The sequence below is a fragment of the Talpa occidentalis genome, unplaced genomic scaffold, assembly GCF_014898055.3.
Source record: "Talpa occidentalis isolate TD23 unplaced genomic scaffold, MPIMG_talOcc4v2.1 talOcc4.7, whole genome shotgun sequence".
NCBI lineage: Eukaryota > Metazoa > Chordata > Mammalia > Eulipotyphla > Talpidae > Talpa > Talpa occidentalis.
The window spans coordinates 130,083,481-130,104,641 of NW_023605083.1; the positions used below are offsets into that span (position 1 = coordinate 130,083,481).

At 43.4% G+C, this 21,161-nt stretch overlaps 1 long non-coding RNA gene across 5 annotated transcripts; it reads left to right on the forward strand.

Annotated features, from left to right (window-relative positions):
* Positions 1 to 2,625: 2,625 nt before the first annotated feature.
* Positions 2,626 to 20,392, forward strand: LOC119232137 (uncharacterized). Of its 5 annotated transcripts, XR_008549526.1 has the most exons (6): positions 2,626 to 3,115; positions 6,834 to 6,995; positions 7,655 to 7,897; positions 9,946 to 10,038; positions 19,042 to 19,087; positions 20,302 to 20,392. It is a non-coding gene; the product is annotated as an uncharacterized LOC119232137 (long non-coding RNA). The 5 variants fall into 5 exon arrangements; XR_008549527.1 differs by lacking the exon at positions 19,042 to 19,087 and having other exon boundaries at positions 2,627 to 3,115; XR_005122012.2 differs by lacking the exon at positions 9,946 to 10,038 and having other exon boundaries at positions 2,627 to 3,115.
* Positions 20,393 to 21,161: the final 769 nt, after the last annotated feature.

Here is a 21,161-nt window from a genome sequence, read left to right on the forward strand (position 1 = left end):
CAACAGTGTAGAGGGAGAGAAAGGTCCCATCTCCAATCAGTGGTGTTAGAGCTGAGGCAGGGGGCTAAGGTTAAGGGTTCTCGGGCCTCCCCGGTGGTGCAGCGGTTGAGCGCTGGGTTGCGAAGCTGCCCGCAGCCTCTGCAGTGCCGGTTCCATCCCCGGCTGCTCCCCGGCCACCGGAGGAGGGTCCTGCATGGCGCGCAGACCTCTCCTGCCGCCTGCTGCTCCCCTCAGCAGTGTACTTTGGTCCTTCTGCCTGCTCTGCTCCCTGCTCTGGCTCTGGTGAATTCTCTCACCCTCCCGCGCTTCTGACTGTACCCGGTGCTTGCATAAGTAAATAAATAAATAAATCTTTGAAAATAAATAAATAAATGAAATGTTTTAAAAAAAAAAGGTTAGGGGTTCTCCCTTCTCATTCTCCCACCTTCACCCTGAACATCCAAACCCAGCTTGTGGATGGGACTGTCCATCTGTCTGTACAGAGAGACTACAACAATCCAGTCTTAGCCCTTCATCAGACAAAGAACTCCTGTGCTTCTCACCATATTCTTTTTGATGCAAACACTTCCTTTCTGATGCTCATTTTGATACTTCTGATCAGGAGCTGTTTGCCTGATGGACCCCTTAGATTTAGAAGTCCCTCCATTGACCCCTTAGATTTAGAAATCCACTTGGGAATGTACATCAGGTCTTCCAGCTCATGTCTTTGTCTGGTGAAGAAATAAGACTAGAAAGGCTATCGGTCCTTAGAAAAAGACACAATGCCATGATTTGTTAGGCTTATAAGTACAAACATGGTACTACTAAAGAATATTTGCCACTGTCAGAGAAGACCAAATGACTGTTTGCCCTACTGTATTTATTTATCAAAGTCTCCTTTTCTAACTGACTCTGATTGCAAGTTACTCCCATTTGCTCAAACCATTTTGTCAGAGAAACAGTGAAAAACAAAAACTGGAACCAGTGAATGATGTCCCAAAGAGACTCCACCTCCATTTCGACAGTGATGAAATTGTAGATGCTGAGGACTACAACTCCCAGCATGCCATGAACCTGACTTCCTTAATGCAGCACCACTGGGAACTAGGGTTGGGTTAAGTGGCTATGATGGACTTAAAACTGACCCCATACATGTTCTCGCTCTCCTGCTTTTCCAGGTTTGACTTGCAACCTGGTGTCTCAGCTCAGACAGTATTGCTGGTAGGCTCACTCCCCTTGTAAATAAAACTTTCAAAAATTTCTGTATGTGTGTATGTGAGGCTACAGCAGGAGTGTTAATCAGTGTAAACATTTTCTTTTGCTGTGAATACCATTCAAAGGAAGATTTTTCTTTTAAAGGCCATGGATCATTAACATTTCAATACACCAAGCTTAGATCTGGCAACTTAAAGCAATTTTTTTCTGAGGAAAGGCATAGGATCCAAGTGACTGTCTAAATTACCTGCATCAGCCCAATTAATTTGTGGTATATTTCAAGCTGAAACAAAGGTCCAGGAATGAGTCTTGCTGTCCCAACCTAGCCAGAGGATTCTAAGAAGCCTCTCCCTCGATCATTCCAGTGAAGAAAGACAATAGGATGTATTCGAGCCCTCAGGGTCTTGGCAGCCAAAAGCAGTGGAGGGGAAGCTAGCCAGGGCTCCTATCAGTGTGGAAAATCACATCACCATTAACTACAGCAAAGAATCCTTAAGGATGGAAATGTCAAACTAAAACATCAATAAAAGCAAAATTAAAAATGTGTCCTGAGTATGAATTTTACTGTCTGAATTAACAAATTTCCAAAATGCACTACTCCTCAGTGACCTTTACTAGCCTCTGGTATAGAAACCTCATTTTCCCTCTGTAAGTTGTTATGATGCTTCCTGAAACTGGATGCAAGGAGGATCCCCTAACAACCAGGAAACATCTACCCAGCCATTGAGTGTTCCAATCCCCAAGCACTTTTCTGTGGAGCTTTCAGCACCAGGAGAGATTCCTTGCTTCTCATCACATTACAAAATGTGCTTCTCAACAAAATTCCTTGTTTCTCATCACATTACAAAAGCACTGAGCTTGTTCTATGGATGTTCTAGTTTGGATTGTTTCTACTGTAAGACAAATCAACTCTGTGTAACAATTCAATGGTTAAGTAGAACAGATAGACACTCAGATGGCACATTTACTAAGGATGTGGAGAAGATCCATAGTCTCAACACCCATCATATCCTCACGGGTTCGTTTCTGATGTCTGAAATTACATCATGACAAGTTAATTTCTCTGGGTTAGAGTAGAAAAACCTAGCAACATTAAAGAGTATGTAGATAGATAATTAAATCATCACTAGCATTACCACTTACTATGGATTTTCCTACTCTCAATGTTTCCAGGGGAACTGAGATCCTAAAGATTTACATAGAAGAAAGTGGAAGATTTGCCCCCAGGCACAAACGAAATGGAAGGAAGCCAGTAGGAGTAGGAAACTGGGGCAGGTCAAAGCACAGATCTTGGGAGGAGGAAAAGCCCGTGGGAACAATGAAAAGGGGATGTAATAATTGTCCAGGTCCTATTTTACCTACTTCATAATTACACAAATTACTCAACAAAGGGGCAGTTCCATGATCATGGTTCTAGAAGAACAAAAACCTGAGAAGACCCTCCCCAAACTCATCTCAGAGAGTAAGTAGAGCTAATAAAGAGTCACCATGGATCCCCTGAGGATGGTGACATGCAGATGCCAGGCAACCACCAGCCCAAGTGCTAGGGACAGTATACCTGCATGCCAAGTGTGGGATGAGCCAAAAGGGTCTCCCTGGTTTCTTCTAGGAGCCTATAATAAACAACACATTATTTGTTGTTAAAGAGCTTCAGAATGGAAAAACTAATGTGGCATTTCAAAACAAATAAGACAACTCTATACAACATAACCAGGATGCCCACCAAATACCTAAGTTACCCTTGTACCTACTCTCAGTGAAGTCAAGATCTGGCCATCAACAAGAAAAGGCAGGACAACAACTCAAGAAAAGTGGTTGCAGAGAGATACATCCAGAAGACACTAGAAGATGGATACATCCAGAAGACACTAGAAGATGGATCCATTCCAAGAAGTTTCAATCCATTTCTGAAGGTTTCCAGGTACATATATGAGCTAAGGCATCAGAATGAGGGTTGGGCAGACATAGGGGAGGGGTGAATTCTATGTGGAGGGAGCAGCTGCATTTTCAGTAGCATGAGGGAAGATTTGGGTGCCTGGAATGTGTAAGGATCAAGAGGTGGGGGGAGAGAGGTCAGAGATTCAGCTGCAAAGTGTCCTCCTTATTTGCCCTGCTAAGCAGTTCCCTTAAGCACGTGTCCATGTTTGTATTTACGTCTCCACCTTATTCCAGAAATGATTTAAAGTGGCTGTTGCTAAAGAGTTTGGATTGTATTATGAATGCAATTGAGTGTAATTGAGGGATTTTCATCAGGGAATGACATGCTCAGGCATGCATTTAAGGAAGATTGCTCAGGCAATGTAGAAAATAAATTGTGAGGGGCACAGGGAAAGAGCCATGATTTCAGGCAGTTAAGGTAGAATAGAGGCAATTACTATAATCCAAGCAAAACCCAAGCAGGCCTGAGCTAATACAATGGCATTGGAATGCAGAGGACAGGTTAGATTGGAGATATACATATGATTGGGTGGAATAACCTTTTAGCTAATGAGTCTATGATAGTTAACGCTTTGGGGGTAAGCTGAGTAGAAAGATATTATTTAGGAAATTTGAATAAGGAAGAATTTGAATAAGGGACACAAGATATCTGGATGATTTCCCCGATAATAGAGTATTTTAAACATAGAACTATATTTCAAGTACTATGAGTTGACTTTGAATTTCCATTCGAATCTCCATCTAGTTTTTTTTAAGCATAACCTCGCTTCTTTCAAATACTAACTTCTGGGATTGTCCAATTGTCTAACTGGCCTTGAAGCAACTGCTCTGTGCATTTTTCAAAGGTGTGCTATTGGTAGCAACACCTCAAGATAGAAAAATATCTTGCCGTCATATTTGGTTTCCTCTAGGACACAAACACTGTAGGCAGTGATTGCGCCTTAGAAGGGAAAATTGCTTCTCAGTCAAAGCAAACACTTCACATAATATAGTGGTTTGGTCACTTACATTAGACATTATCAGTCCAAATATCTAGTACAGAGCTTCGAAGGTAATTAGCTCTCAGTAAGTATGAGTTGAATCTAAAAAGACTTTTAAAAATTTCATTGAAAGAATAGGGAAAGGAACTTAGCCAATGAATCTGGGTTGTGACCTTAAAATGGGCAGATTATTCTGCCTTATTTGGGTGGGTTCAATGTAATCGTGAGCCTTTAAAAAGTAAGAGGAAAGGGGCCTCCCTGGTGGTTCAGGGGTTCAAGTCTCAGCACTATCAAGCTATGGGCAGCCATTGTGGCCTGAGTTCAATCCCCGGCCAGAGAGGTGACCCACATAGTGCAGCAGACCTCTCCTGTCTTCCCACTGCTCCCCTCAGCAGTGTATTTCAGTCAGTCTGCCTGTTCTGCTCCTCACTGTCTCTGGTGAATCCTCTCATCCCCACACCTCTGGCCTACACCCCAGTTCTTTTTTTTAAAAAAAGATTTATTTATTTATTTATACAAGCACTGAGTACAGTCAGAAGCACGGGAGGGTGAGAGAATCCACCAGAGCCAGAGCAGGGAGCAGAACAGGCAGACTGATGAAATACACTGCGAGGGGAGCAGCAGGCCTGGCAGGAGAGGTCTGTTGCACCATTACACCCCAGTTCTTGTATGCAAAAATAAATAAAAATAAAATCTAAGAAAAAAGAGAGAGGAAAGCAGACAATCCATTCAGAAAGAAAGAGAAGAAAGGAAAGAGAAGACAGATTTCCAGTGTCAGACTTGAAACTCTACCTTTGCTCGAGTTGGAGATGGGGAGGCAGCCAGGGGCTGAGTGAGGCCCCTCACTACCACTGCTGGGAACTGGCACAAGACTATAAATAAAGGTCATAGGTCAAAGGTCTAAAGATGTAAAATTCGTGACTAAGAAACATTTCAACGGGATGTACACAGTCTGGGTGAGACATCAGAGACCAGCTCTCCAGCTCCTCCTCAGGGTTCCCTTCCAGATCCTTCCAGACACCCTTCTTCTCCCACCACTCCACCAGAACCTCTGGGACCCCACATATACCAAGGAAATTAAGTCCAACATGTTGTATTTATTCCCTGTGATCTGCTATAAATGCAAAAATTATTGGATTATAGGGGGGTGATACATGCTATATTACTGAATAAAAAACCAGAAACATAAAACACATAATGTAGCATTTACAACATAAAAATTTAAATATATATTAATAATTCCAAATAAGTATCTATGTGTGTACACATATGAATATACATGTCTAGAACAGTATCTGCATGTGGACTGGTGAGGGTGTGGAGAATGTTGACAGGTAGCTCATACTTTACTTTTTACAAGTATGTTGGGTTTGAACATTTTACAGTAAAATTTTTTGCGTATGACTTGTAGAATGTGTTTCAACACAGGAAAACAATTCACTCCAGAAAAATCAGCTGCCCCTCCAACTTTTTCATCACATCACATCTGTTATTGAGAAATTTTAATCAACTTGACAATCTTATTAACATCTTTCGTGATTATTAACACATGTATTATTTTCAGTAGATATGTTTTAAATATAGTCATTCTTTCAAAATACCATCTAAACAAAGCAATGTAGACGCCTCATTCAGATTGTCTACTTGGCATTATTAGAGCAATTCAAGTAATGGAAGTGTCCCCTTCCCCTTGATAGCTGAACAGAAATGCTGAGATGACAGGGGAAAACAAATTGTGGTTTTGGTGCGTGTCGACCCAGACACACAGGCTTGTAAAAGCCTGGTTAATTCCATCTTTCAAGTCTGTGTTAGTCTTTTGCCATAACAAAATATCATAGACAGGGTGGATTAAACAACAGAATTTTTTTTTTTTTCCAAACAATCTGGAGGTCTGAAGTCCAAGATCAATGCTTCGGCCAACTTGATTTTTGGTGAGAGCGGTCTTCCTGGTTTGCAAATGGCTGCCAACTAGTTGCATCCTTGCATAGCCTTCCTCTGTGGTGGGGTGTAGGGGAGAGACAAAGAGAGACAGAGAGATGGGTGTCTAGTACCTCTTCTTAAAAAGAGAAGTGGATCAGGCCCTCCCTGGTGGCGCAAGTGGTTACATCTCAGCACTATGAAGCTACCAGCAGCCACTGTGGCATGAGTCCGATCCCCCGCCAGGGAGCAACCCACATGGCGAGGCAGACCTCTCTTGTCTTGCCCGCTGATCCCCTCAGCAGAGGACTTCAGTCAATCTGCCTGTTCTGATCCCCACTCTGTCTCTGGTGAATCCTCTCAACCCCCATGCTTCTGGCCTATACCCCAGCTCTTATATGCATAAATAAAAAATAAATCTTTTAAAAAAATTTACTTTGAATTCTATTTAGGACCTTTAATGTGAAAGAATCACAGTTGTTGATTTTTCTCTGCCTATAAATTCAATGATGCTGGTATTGATAGAAGTGTTTCCATTAAAAAAAAAATGGAGAAAGTAAGATTTTTTTTTAATGATGTTTATTGAGGTCATGTTGTTTCACAAAGCTGTGTACGTGTTAGGGATAGAGGCTCACACCTCTACAAATGGATGTTATCACACCACTCTCACCAACAAAGCAACGAAAATCTCCCACCCGAGCCCAGAGGGCCCCTCCCCCTTTGCTCACACCTTCCCCTCCGCTATAGTTGCCTCAATTCTGTCCTGAGATTTTTAGGGTTTGTTTTGCCTGTTACCTTTGCCAGAACCTTCTGAAGCACAAAACAAACCAAAGTGAAGTTCCTATGGATGAGCCCTGAGGAGAGGCTGAGGTCCGAGCCAAAATGGGGGAGCCCGGCCGAGTTCCTGGGAATAATTCAGAGAAAGTGGTAACAGTCAGCACACCTGGAAGTCAGCCCAGCCACTAGGTAACCGTGTGACTTAAGCAAGTCACTTCACCTCCCAAATTTCTATTACCCCTTCTATTAAAAAGGCAAGAATTAGATTAGATGGCTTTGAAAGATTTTTTACTAGCTCTAAAATTCTACCATTCTTAATATGTGCACATGTTTCTTCTCGGTCTCTGGCCACTAGAAGCTCCACCTTCTCTTAATAAATTCTATTTACTTGCAGGTGGTTGGACTATTAAGAAAAGCAAATGGTTGAAATAATGTCTGACTTTTTCACTGGCTTGCCTCTCCTAACGGGCCATATATATAATTTTTGTTCTGGGTAGTGATTTTTTAGGTACATCAATCAAGGAGCCAGCATTTATTGCGTGGAGCTAATTAACTTTCAGAATGACATTTTCATTTGTAACGTTGGTGGAGATTTGAACTCAGATCTCATCAATGAAAAGCAGCTGCACTAATAACCCCAGTCCCAATGAGCCCCTAATTCCCTAGCTTACCCGCCCCATAATGTGTGATTAATCACAGGTTTAAGGGAGTTCTCAGTTACTGTGAAAACAAATCATTACCAGAAACTGGCATTCCCAATTTATTTTATTTATTTTATTTTTATTTTTATTACTTATACCTTATTCTCCATATTTTCCATATGTTTTGTGTTCTTTTCATCCACTCAGGACCTTGCGGAGGGCTCAACTCACCCCCCTCTTTCCTAATGGGGCACAATAAACAGGAACATTTGTGTTCTCTTCACTTTCCCATTTCAAAGATTGTTGGAACCGGAATACCTTCTAGAAAGAGGCGAGAGAACAATGGGGTTGGCTCTGGGACAGAGTGAAGACAAAAAGAGACGTGGTTGCTCCTCATTTCAGAGCCATGCAGCAGATACAAAACTTCACCCACCTCTAAGATCCAGCGAGGTGAGAGATTGGAAGCTGGAGGTGGGGAGAGGGGTCAGGAGTAGCTTCTCTTGACCAAACACTCCATCTTTTTTTTTTTTTTTGCTATGATTGGAGGAAGTTACATAAGGAAATATAGATAAACAATTTAATCTCTTGCCTCTTATTTACCAAGCAAATGGTTAGAAGAATTTTACAAGGTTTGGAGAGAATTTGAGGGATATTCTGAATAAGTTGAATTCATGGAACTCCCGAAGCACCATGGGTATATCCCACTGAAAGGGACACGTGGCTAAGATGCTGGGGCCCTCAGTGCCGTGAGATGCAAGCCTGAAGCTATAGCACAGCCTCTACTCTGGCCTCTAATGTCACATCTATAGCTCCTCCGGGAGGACCAGCATTCCCTGTTGAACACCAGAAGGAAGTGACTTGTTTAGGTTTTTTTGTTTGTCTTTTTTTAAGATTTATTTATTTATGCATACAAGAACTGGGGTACAGGCCAGAGGTGTGGGGGTAAGAGGATTCACCAGAGGGAGTGGGGAACAGAACAGGCAGAGCTACTGAAATACACTGCTGAGGGGAGCAGCGGGGAGACAGGAGAGGTCTGCTGCGCCCTGTGGGTTGCTCCCTGGCTGGCCCGGGATCAAACTCATGCTATAGTGGCTAGCAGTAGCTTAATAGAGCTGTCTTTAACCCCTGAGCCACTAGGGAGGCCCAGGAAGTGACTTGTTTGACAACACTTAACAATATAAGATAGGCTGGCTACGAGTGTGCATATGAGTGTGTAAGTGTGTCTGTGTGTGTGAATGTGCATGTAATTTATACCTTATATGCCTGAATCTCCCAGTCCTTTGGCTGGGTGAGAACATGTTTTCATGAATGAATTGTATTGATCCTTTTTTTTTAAAGATTTATTTATTTATTTATACAAGCACTGGGTACAGTCAGAAGCGCGGGAGGGTGAGAGAATTCACCAGAGCCAGAGCGGGGAACAGAACAGGCAGACTGAAGAAATACACTGCTGAGGGGAGCAGCGGGCAGCAGGAGAGGTCTGCACACCATGGGGGACCTTTGCCCGGCGGCCAGGGATCTAACTGGTGCTGTAGAGGCTTCGGGCAGCTTCGCAACCCAGCACTCAGCCGCTGCGCCACCGGGGAGGCCTTGTCTTGATCCTTTATCTTACGACAGAGGCCAAACTCTTCTAAACAGGGTGGACTGTCTAAAGGAGCTTTTGCTTCTCATAGTTAAGACTTTCCCCAACTTCCTGTTTCTGTTGACCTTTCTTTGATTTCTTTTGTATCTCATGTGAGGGTTCTTTTTCCCTGAACCATATACACTTTGAAAACGCATGCCCCTTGCTCTGACTTTCCCCAAATATCACCATCCTGAGTTAATTCTGTTTGATCAACACATAAGAAAGTCTGAAGTTAAGCAACGAAACAAGGTCATTTCACGTCGAGAGACTGCAGCAACCGGTTGGCTCATGTCTACATTAAAATCCTATTGGCTAATCCCATATCAAGTAGGTTCTCAATGTCCCTCTCTGCCCGGTGCCTCAGCCGACTGCCATATTTTTTTTATTTCCTTCTTTCTCTCATGGCCAGTCTCCAATTTCTTCTTCTCATGCTGATTTGCTTCTGATACGGATGAGGTCAGCCCTCCACCCCTACTTCAAAGGCTTCTGGCCCAGCATATCCAATCCCAAAACTCATTAGGACGGCTCTAGAAACAAAGCTAGTCCTACTTTCTCCCATGATCAAATTCTTAGGCCTATCAAGCGCCCCCACCGGTCTTTGTAAGAAGAATAATATGGCATGTCTCCTCTCAGTAGGGACTCTGAGCATCCTCAGAGGGCAGATCTCTAAACGGTCAAGCCCATTTGTGTCTTGTCTTATTTCTAATAGTGTATTTTACTCACTTCCGAGCAAGCGTCACTCTCACAAACACTTCGTCTAAGTGCTCTTGCTTCCTCCGTCCTGCCTCCCTCCTTCTTTCTCCTGTTCTTCTCTCCTTGCCCCCTGTCTCCTCCCTGTTTTATTTTTTTAAGATTTATTTATTTATGCATACAGGAGCTGGTGGGGGGCTGGTGAGAGGATCCACCAGAGAGAGTGGGGAGCAGAGCAGGCAGACCAACCGAAACACACTGACAAGGGGAGCAACAGGTGAGTCAAGAGAGGTCTTCTGGGCCGTGTGGGTAGCTCCCTGGCCAGTTGGGGATCGAACTCGTGCTGCAAAGGCTGTGGCCTGCCTCACAGTGTGGTGCTCAATCCCTTGTGCCACCAAGGAGACCTCCCTCCCTCTTTTACTTCTCTCTCTCCCTCCCGCTTCCTCTCTCCCACACACATATTCCCTCTGACACATTTATTCCCTTCATTTCTTTTATTTTTCATTTAATTGATTTTTGTATTTTTTTAATTGAGATAATGCTGGTTGCAAGCGCCACCTAATCCCTTCAAAACCCAACACCGTGAACACAGGGAAGTCTTCAAACAGCCGATCAGTGTTTACTTTTACAGGGTCCACAATCAGTGTGGAGCAGGGGGCAGGACAGAAGAGGAAAGACCAAGAAACACGAGGGCATCAAAGGGAAGAAAAAAAAAAGTCATTTTAAGAGACAGTGTGAATGTGGTGGATCTCAGAGGCTCAAGGAGGTGGGGGAGAGCGAGTTGGAGGCCAGTGGGATTCCCGGCCTGGGAGCTCAGCTCCTGCTCCCCGGGGGGTCTGGGCACATCCCTGGCCACACGTGGACAAAAAGCCACAGGCCTAGTGGGGACCCCACACAGACTCAGCCAGAGCCTGACTTGTGTCCTCCGTGTAAGGGGAAGAGTCTGAGGGGAGTGAAGTCCCAGGGATTAAAAAAAAACCCACACACACCACATCGGTCGCTGACCTTGTTCTTATAAATGATTCTTCTTCTGACAAAAGACACGAGCAAAACTTTCATCTAACAGGTATACATGGGAGGGACCCGGTAAACTAGCAATTCCACAAACCATTATTTTTAGACTTCATTAAGCCGTTGCAAAAAATTCAGCTGATTTTCTCTGCCCTCATAAAGAATGGCTTTCTTTGACGCTTTCCCTCTCGTCCTGGCGCAGCGTGGCCAGCCTGGAGCTGTGTAGGCGAGACTCACAAGGCGCAGACCAAGGTCCGTGGGCCAGGCGAGGACTGGGAAACTGTCCCCAGGAGGTCTTTTCTTGTAAGATTTCCAGCCTTATAATTCACCCTTCTGAGGTTTAGCAAAGTAACCAAAGCAGCCAAAGCCAGGAGGTGTTAATACAAACCAAACCTCAGCCCCTGTCCAGCACCTCCCCGTGACTCCCGTCCCCTGCGGGCCGCCCCACCCTGTCACCACCCCCTGCTCGAGACCACGGCTTTGGAGAGGGTCATGCCCACAGACACGTCTTTCTCTGTGTGTCACTGGCCTCTGCCAACTTGTGGTGAGAACTGGGATGCCAAGCCAATTACAGGAGTCCCCATCGTGTGGCTGAAGGCATCTGTTTGTGGGAACATCGTCCCTGGATGCCAGGGGAGCTGGGACAAGAGATCGCGCCCCCCCCCCCCCAGGACATCTGGAAGAGAGGCTTCCCCGGCCTTCCCCAGGGTCCCAGCACCCTCCCAAAGGCCATCTTTCAGGCCAGGGGTGGCAAAGCCATTCTTCCATCTACTGGATGCCACACCCTCCAGGGAGGGTGGAAGGAGAAGTTAAAAAGGACCGAGCAGATGCAAACAACAAAATTGAGAAATAACTTGAAAACAACCCCCAAATCCGTTAGCAAGAGTTTTTCAAAAATTTGACATTTCTATCACATCAGTTTCCTCTTCTCCCATCCCTCAACCCTCTCGTCCCCTCTCATGTGGATTTATACAAAATCTCTGCCAGTGTTCTGCTCACCTCTTCCATCCTGTCTTCCAGAATACCCCGTTGTCTTCCTGAAAGCAAACATCGAATTATGTTCCTTGTCTTTAGCAGTTTCCTCTTTTCTGTAGTGAAAAATGCACTTTTTTTTTTTTTTAATTTGCCCACCTGTGCTATAGTCCACTGAGTGTTCTATTAGTCCTTCTGGAATGTTCTCCCTACAGTTCTTTAATGGCAAAGCACTACTCCTTCAGAGTACTTCTACCCACTCAGTCATCTGCTCTGTAAGACCTTCCAAAGCCCTTCAAATAAGGAAATTCTAGGGGGACTCAATCTGAGGGGGTGGGGGGAAGCAAATATTGTCTAAAAAATGTAAAAAAAATGATGAATGTTAAAATAAAGAAAAGAAAAAGAAAAACCAAATATGGTCACTTCTTATTTTCTCAGTTTTCTCTTCCTTTATGCTCATCGCTTCTATAATGTGCATCCTGCTGAAAGGAGAGACACCATCTGTAGTTCGGCACCTATAAAAGATAAGTTCTAGGAAAGTAGAGACCATGTTTTTAGGTATCCGTGTATGACACAACCTATAAGAGGTACTCCACTAAGGTATGAGCCATACCTAAGTATAATGACACATACTATACACATACACATAAAGTCTCTATGTGTGCTCTATGTTTTCTGTGAAAAATGCATTTTTTTTGGCATTTTTTATTGAAAAATATACCCTGAAGGTCTTTTTGAGTCAGGCCTGTCTATGTTTGTTTGTTTGGTTATTGTTTTTCTTTTTGCTTTCCTAATTACTACTTTGGATTCCATGGATCAGATACAGCCCAGATTTTCTAACTGTCCTCTGTGGCTGAAAGCTGTTTAGTTCAGTTCTAATATTTAGTTCTAATATTTAGCTCTAATATTTAGTTCGGTTCTAACATTTCTCTTCACCATTAGGAACAACTGCTCTATGAAATCTTTATACACAGAAATAAGTATTTTTTAAGGGTGACAACTGTGAGGAATTGCTAAGTCATAGCACATGCCCTTTTTATATGTTGCAAAATTTTACAAAGTTGTCCTGTAATTTCGTTTACAAACATAGCTACTTCTCTATACTCTCACTAACATTAGCTACACTGAATAATATTCTGCATTTCTACTCCTCTGTCCTCCCAGTCCATGCACACTAATTTCCACATGGATACTTTCTGGAAATTTAGTGCCAGAATGTTTATAGGAGTTTAACTGTATTCTTACGATTTGTAGAAAAATCTTCTTTTCAAACTCATGCCTGAAAAAAAATAACAGTGCAAGCTGTTGTGGCCTAAAAGAATTATGGGCTAAAAAAAATTTTCTTTTAGTATTAAAAATGCTTTTTGTCTTTTTAAATCCAATGTTGGTGTTAGTGCTTATGTCGATGTGATTCTCCAGCCACTCTGGCTAATTTTATTTTATATTTTTTACTACTCTGATAACTTTCAGGATTTTTCTCTTAACTCTTGGTGTTCTAAAATTGGAATCCAGTGTATCTAGATGAAACAGGAGAGGTTGGTAAATAACTGAGAAACTTCTGAATACTTATGATAAGTGGATAATTCATCTGACACAATGCTTATTGGGCTTAATTTTACATCCAGTGTCCCAGTGCATAGAATAACTGAAACTTGATTCTAGATTTGCATTAATTAGGCTTGTGGCTGTTCTCTGAGCTTAAAACTTCCCTGGGCCTCACTTTCCTTTTTCCTCATTTATGAAATGTGGAGGTTATAGAAAGTCTCTCTAAGGTCATTTCCAGCTCTATACAATGGGTGCTAGGAACTCTGAGTCTTTAAAAACTTTGAGATTTTTTATGGTTCTTTAACTTCTTCAAGACAGTCTCAATCTTAAATGATCTCAGTTATGTTGCTACTGATTAGAACTGCTTTACTGAAATGATTTCTAGAAGCCTAACATCTCATAACTCCCTTCCCTGGCATCCTTTCCCCCTAAAACTACATGTCTTTTGCAAGTACAACATTAAAGATCAGGAGAATACATAAGTACAGGAATGTTGTTTAATGTTTCTTTTAATCTTAGAACTCAGCTAGAAGGGAAGGTATATAGGTCAGTGAATTAAAGAAGGTTTCCGTATGAGATGCTGTATATATCCTGTTTGCCAAAAGGACACTTAAACATTCACAAAGGGAATTCTAGAAAGCTGAAAGACCTCTCGCTCCAAAAGGCATAGGAGCCCTCTGAATTAAAGCTTCCGACCTCTAAGTACCAGGCTGCCCCTGATTAAAAACAAATGGAACATGTGCTATGGAGCATGCGTCTACCTGATTTATGGCTTGGAAAATTAAGTTACTATTACTTATGGGGCTTGGAAGCAGAGGCCCAATGCAATAGCTAATTGAGAGTAGAGAGGGGGGATATGCTAAAATTGGGAAAATATATTTTAGAGAAAGGCTGAGTGAAGACATCAGGGTATGTAATTAAATGGCCTTGAAAAAAAAGTCACACTCCCAGAAACCTCTTATATCAAACAATTGGAATGTGTTGGCTTTATTAACTGCTGTTTTGCCATTGGCTCCATCAAGCTGGTACTACTGAGTGAACCTTCACTGTTGACTGACTGTAGTAAACATCCAAAAACCTTCCTCCCAAGTGGGACAACAATGGAGTTTAGAGAAAACCATGTGGCCATTCTCCAGTAAGGTTCTTCTAGGTTCTCTGTACATGCAATTATATTTTGATGAGCTTTCTGGTTCATCAAATGACTTTCCAATAAAGCCTCAGTAGGAATTTTACTTTCATAGGAGTTAGGGACCAGCAAGTTCTGATTGAGGAAAGTTAAAGGCTGGAAGACGTGGGAGGGAATGAGAGCTGGGTAACCGTGTAAATCCAAGCAGCTCAGAAATTTGCAGGATAAGCAACTAAAAATTTAATTATTTCTTAGAGTTGGGCTGTGACTCCATGAGTGATATAAAATTGATGACATATGTAGAGACTTTTTATTGTGATTCAACAAACATTCCAGACTGATTGCTGCAATTTGTTAAAAGTACTAAAATCTTTCCAAATTGAAGCGTGATGCCTGATCATAAAGATCATTTTCACTATCACTCAGTTGGGTTACTGAGGAAATATGTACATGTACTTATTTAAAAACGATGAGGAGCTATTTTGCTGAGTTATTTTTCTAATTGAGACACTGAGATAATGTTTCCCCTACCTACTACCATTTCGGTCCATACATTTCCTTTATTCTGTAATGTGGGTCTCTACTGGGGGTGATTTTGCCCTCCAGGAGACCTGGTGATGTTTGGGGATAATTTTGGTTGTCACAACTGGGAGTAAAGCGCCAGCATCTAAACAGTAGAGGCCAGGGATGCTGCTAAACAGCCTCAAGGGTGCAGGAGAGTCTCCATCATGAAGAATGACTCAGTCCAAATATCAGCAGTGCCAAGGTCAAGTAACCCTACTTGAAAGAAACCTTCAACTATGCAGGAATGTAGAGTATTACCTCAATAAATGATAAATCTATGAACAAAGCAAATCATGGAGATTGCTAATTATGACTCTAAATGAACTCAATGTATAACTAGTCAACCTCACATAACTTGTCAGCGGCTTGGTCATTGTTGGGAATGATGTAAAAATGTACAGATCTGAAACAACCAAGAACCAAAAGAAAACTCAGTGATGACACCATGTGGGGGAGGCACTTTTCAATGCTGGCCTGGCACTTTGCCTGTAACAGAAACTCAATAAAGAACTGCCAGAGTCAATTAAATATATAAGGATTGTTCTAAGAAGCTCTTTAATACATTATTAGTAAAGATCCAAAATGTTCAACAAGGGAAAGCTTCCTTCCTCAAGGAATTAAATTCTTACCTTACTCTAACTTAAGTGCGTTTAATTTCTTTTAAACATATCGTTTGGTTTTAAGGCTGTGGACTTGCTTGAAATATTAGTTTTGTGGCATTTTTCATCTTAGATCTGGCTCAATTTTAGTGAGATACACTGTTTCCAGTAACAGAAATAGTGTGTGTCCTTCCAGGGAACATTCCAGTCTAGCTGTCTCCCTCCCTAAGTGGCAGGCTGTTCCTGGGAACCCTCTTGTCTCAGTCAGACTAAGAAGAAAGGCTGAGGGTCTTTGGCTCACTAGCCTGAGGTAACAGAGATGTTTCACACTCGCTAATTAAAGGCTGGCAGGTAACCCATCTAACCTCCAAGATGGGAAACACATGGTTAAATAATTGTTTGGTCACACTTCCTGCCACTGTGCTCAGGATGCTCATCCACAGGTCTCCAACCTTCTGGGTGTCCTGGTAAGGAATTTTGAGAAGGGCAGGGAAGTCAGAGAAACTGTGACAATGAGAAAAAGATTCAAGAAAGACCCAGAGGCAGAGAGAGGCCAAGAACTGGAGGCTGCTGCTCTGGGACAGAATTTCCAAACTTTCGTTGAATCATCTCTATCTCTTTCTTTCTTTCACAGACAAACTCACATAAATAGTGAGTGAAATGTTGTTGAAAGTAATAGTAATTACATCTCTCTAGATGTAAATGGCATGAGTAGGAAATGTCTTCCACACTGTGTTGGTCATCATGCTGAAATCATTCCAGGCTAATGTAACTGTCCTTTGTTATAAAGAATTTTAAAAGATTATATGAAATAATAACAATTAAATGTAAGGATAATAAGAATGTGGATGGATGTTAAAGATGGAAGAAGAAAAAAAACTCTGTGTGTGTGTGTGTGTGTGTGTGTACATATTCTTTATCTATGAGAGAAAAAAATCTAATGTTTCTTTGGTTAATGTTATTAATCACATTTAATTTATGACAGTCTTACTGTACTTGGAAATAAATTAATAGGTACCTGCTGAAAGTTAAGTGTCACTTAAAGATGAAAAATAACTATGTCAAGAAAAATACATCATGCAAACTTAGAGAATTTTTAAAAAGTGATTTGACAAAAACAGCTGAACCTAATTTATGAGATAGGACACGGAGCTCTGAGAAAGGTAAATGGGCATTCATTGATTAAAAATGAGTAAATGAATAAGCTAGTTTGATCCCATCAGTTGTTAAATTGAATAAAAATAGAAACTCCACCAAATGTCTACTTTTTTAATAAGTATAACCATATGAAGTTATACTTCATATGACCTAAGTACTTCATATATAGGCCGACAATGAATAGCAACACTTTTACCTGGTTTATTATAATAGCATCATCTGCACAGAAAAAATTTAAAACTCTCCCCCTATTTCCTAAGTTATTGTGAAAGGGTTACCTTTAAAGTGAAATCCTATCTTCCTCTCCATGAGTGTGGAGTGACATCTTAGAAATATCTTTCTCACTAGACACCTAAAGTGTTACCAGGTAAACTCATAGGATACCAGACTGACTAATGTAGGGTCCACTCCCTCTGCATTGCACAGTAAAATTGGAGGAAACATACCAGTTAAGAATTATAATCAGGGCCTCCCCTGGTGGCACAGGGGGTTGAGTGATGCACTGTGAAGCTGTTCACAGCCTTTGCAGTGCCAGTTTGATCCCCGCTGGCCGGCGAGGGTCCCATATGGCGCTGCAGACCTCTCCTGTCGTGCCCACTGCTCCCCTCAGCAGTGTATTTCGTCAGTCTGCCTGTCCTGTTCTCCAGTCTGTCTCTGGTGAATCCTCTTACCCTCCCATGCATCTGGCCTGTACCCAGGTTCTTGTATAAAATAAATTTAAAAAAAAAGAATTATAATCAAGGCTGTTAAGTGCAGCAGTAAAAATAAACTCGGTTTCATACAACCCAACAATGAGAAAACAAATAGCCGTATGGAGTAAAAAAATGGGACAAAGATCTAAATAGACACTGCCTCAAAGAAGATATACAGATAAATAACAGAAGCATGAAAAGATACTCCTCCTCATGGATTATCAAGGAGATGCAAATCTAAACCACAATGAGATATCATCTCACAGCTGTGAGAATGGCCCATCTCAACCAACCAGAAACAAGTGTTGGTGAGGATGTGGAGAAAAGTGAACCTTCAGAAACTGTTGGCAGGACTGTAGACTGATGCAGTCTCTATAGGAAATAGTATGGAGGTGCCTCAAAATATTAAAAAAGGTTCCACTACGTGATCCAGCAATTCCACTCCAAGGGATCTACCTGACTATGGGCGCTGTGGTGCTGGGTATGGTGTGGTAACAAACATTTGAATAGACGTGAATCTGTACCCCTAAAACATACACAGCACTGTAAACCAATGTTACCTTAATAAATAACAATAAAGGACCTCCCTGGTGGCCTAGGGATTAGTCTCAGGCTATCACCACTAGGGCCTGAGACGATCCCCAACCAGGGAGCTGACCCACATGGCACAGCAGAACTCTCCTGTCTCCCCGCTGCTCCCCTCAGCAGGGTATTTCAGTGGATCTGCCTGTTCTGCACCCCACTCTGTCTCTGGTGAATTCTCTCACCCCCCACACCTCTGGCCTGCACCCCAGTTTTTCTATGTAGAAAAAACTTTAAAAATAAAAAAGGACAATAAAAGTAAATAAACTTTGGGCCTCCCCAGGTGGCGCAGCGGTTGAGCGCTGGGTTGTGAAGCTGCCCGCAGCCTCTGCAGCGCAGGTTCGATCCCCGGCTGCCGGCGAGGGTCCCACATGGCATGCAGACCTCTCCTGCCACCCGCTGCTCCCCTCAGCAGTGTATTTCGTCAGTCTGGCTGTTCTGTTCCCCGCTCTGGCTCTGGTGAATCCTCTCACCCTCCCGCACTTCTGACTATACCCAGTGCTTGTATAAATAAATAAATCTTTTTAAAAAAAAGTAAATAAACTTTAATATACACAAACAAAAACAAACATGGACTTGCATGAGAACACAAAGGGAAGGGCAAGGATTTCTGGGAGTCAGAGGTGGAGCCTGGACACTGCATATAAAATACACATAAATGAATCTGAGAGGTCCCCATTCTGCCGAATCCACCTTCATCTAGTTGAGTGGCCACGCCGGTCCCAGAGCCACCCCTGGGAACTGCCCGAGTTCACACGGGAATGGAGCTAAACCTGGACCACAGGTTGGCCAAGCTGAGGAGGGGGAGGGCCGCCCTCTGGGAGAGGCACGGAGGCCCCAGTGGGAGAGACACACCTGGAGAGACACAGTGGGTGAAGTACAACCAAGGAGGGTGGCGGGAGCATCTCAGAGAACACTAAAGGTTTAGAGTAACTTTTGAAATTATAATCATATATATATATATATTTTTAATATCCAGTGGTAGGAGATCTCAAACAAGGTTTTCTCCCTTCTTTTCTTTTCTTTTTTAGGTACAGGGTCTGGATCAGGGTTACCAGATAAAATACAGGATGCCCAGTTAAGTTTGAATTTCAAATAAACTCTTATTTTAAAAATAAAGATTTATTTTACTTATTTATGTGTACAAGAGCTGGGTGCAGGACAGAGGTGTGGGGGTGAGAGGATTCACTAGAGACAGAGTGGGGAGCAGAATAGGCAGACTGACTGAAACACACTGCTGAGGGGAGCAGCGGGCGAGACAGGACACGAGAGGTCTGCTGTGCCATGTGGGTAGCTCCCTGGCCGGGGATCGAACTCGTGCTGCAGTGGCTGCCAATAGCTTGCTAGTGCTGAGACTTTAACCCCTGCACCACTAGGGAGGTCCCTAAACTCTCTGTTTCTACCTACAAGCATGCCCCACATATTACAAAGGACGTATATATACAAGAACCAGAGTCTCAAAAATCGCACGAGACAGACACTAAAAAAAAAAATAAACTTTGCTTATCTAAAATTCAGACATATCTAGACATCGTCGACTTGTGTTTGCTAAGTCTGGGGTGCCAGCCTGCGAGCAGGAGCACCCCTGAAGAGCAGGCCTGCCGCTGTCCCGTCACCTGCAACCCAAGGCTCCCTGAACCAAGCTTCACCTGTTCTCCAGAACAGTGACTTCATTGAGACCACACACCTCTTCCTGTTTACCCCAGAACCCCTGTGCTACCATCTGATGTCACCCCTTATTTGCACCCCACTCCCTGTCCTTGGGCCACCATCCCAGGCAGACATCACGAGAGCAGGTTCAGGAGAGTGGGCGGTTGTTCAGGTAACCCTGAGGACAGAGCCAAGTGGGAGAGCGAGGGAGGAAGAGCAGCTGTCAACACCATGTCAGCAGGCCGTGCTGCCACCCTTGGCTGAGAGCGCGGCCCTGCATGTTCAATGCCGCCAAGCTCAGGTCTCCAGAGGGGCCCCCCAGATGCTCTTCAGGAGGCCACAGCACAGCCCAGGTGGACCCCACCGGCACCCATTGCTGACCACAGCACCCGCGCCTTCCAGCCACCAATCCTTGAATGAGGGTCAGGGAGCAGGAAGGACACGGAGATCCCCAGGTGCCCTCGACTCCAGCCTTCAGCACAGAATTAACATTTTAATCTGATTTGACACAGTTATTTGCTGCATCTGAGGACTTGTCACGAGGGGGTTACAGCTGAACAGGGGTTTGGGCCTGTCTTTGTGAAGAAGATAAAAATAAATTGCAGGAATTTGCTCAGTTTCTCTCTTTCTTCTTCCCGCAGGAGAAAGGAGCATGACATGCTTGACGGTGCATGTGGGGCCGGTGGCCAGGTGGGCATGGCGGGGTTAGGGGGGCAGAAAATAAAAGGCAGATCCAAGCACCAAGGTGGGAGAGAGTGTCCGATGCACTTGTGGTCACTCCTAGGCCTGTTGTCTAAAGGAGCTACGTAAAGCGGCGAAACAAATGGGCTTGTTTTATTTCTCTGAACCAAAGGGCCCTTAGAAGCGATCATTAAATTATGGGAAAAGGACTATAGATGCAACTTGAGGGACGGGCCCCAAGAAAAGACATTGTTTGTCCATGCGATCACACTCAAATTGCACTTATTTTAGAGTAGAAATGACTTTTGCTGACCAGTTTTTGAAAGACCAATGCCAGTTTTCGGACAACTTCGCAACCGAAGCAGTCAGAGGGTTGGGGACTGTCCTGCTGGAGGGTGTCATCAGATAATGTTAAGTTCCTGACCCAGATAAGGTGGGATTCACCACCTTTGGTATCTATACACTTGTTTGCCCCAGCCCAAGAGCACACCCTGGTGCAAGGACCAGAGTCACGTTATCTCCCCACCCTGTCAGCACCAGGATGCTGGGATGTGACGTGTGAGGAGTGAGCATTCTCACAGGGGCTGCCAGCAGTGACCTGGAGGTCCCTCAGGGGAGAATTTCCTGAGCCTCACGGAGCACGTGGAATGGGTGGGGGTGGCATTTCCTGAAGTCCTCAAGTCACAAGACTCTTTTATGGGCTTCCTCCCACTCTGTGTCTGGGCACTTTGCTCTGCCCTTTGCTGAAGAGGCCCCAGGACCACAGAGACGTGTTGTTCCTCCTCCACTGGGAGACTCTCAGGCCTGGCATTTTGACCTT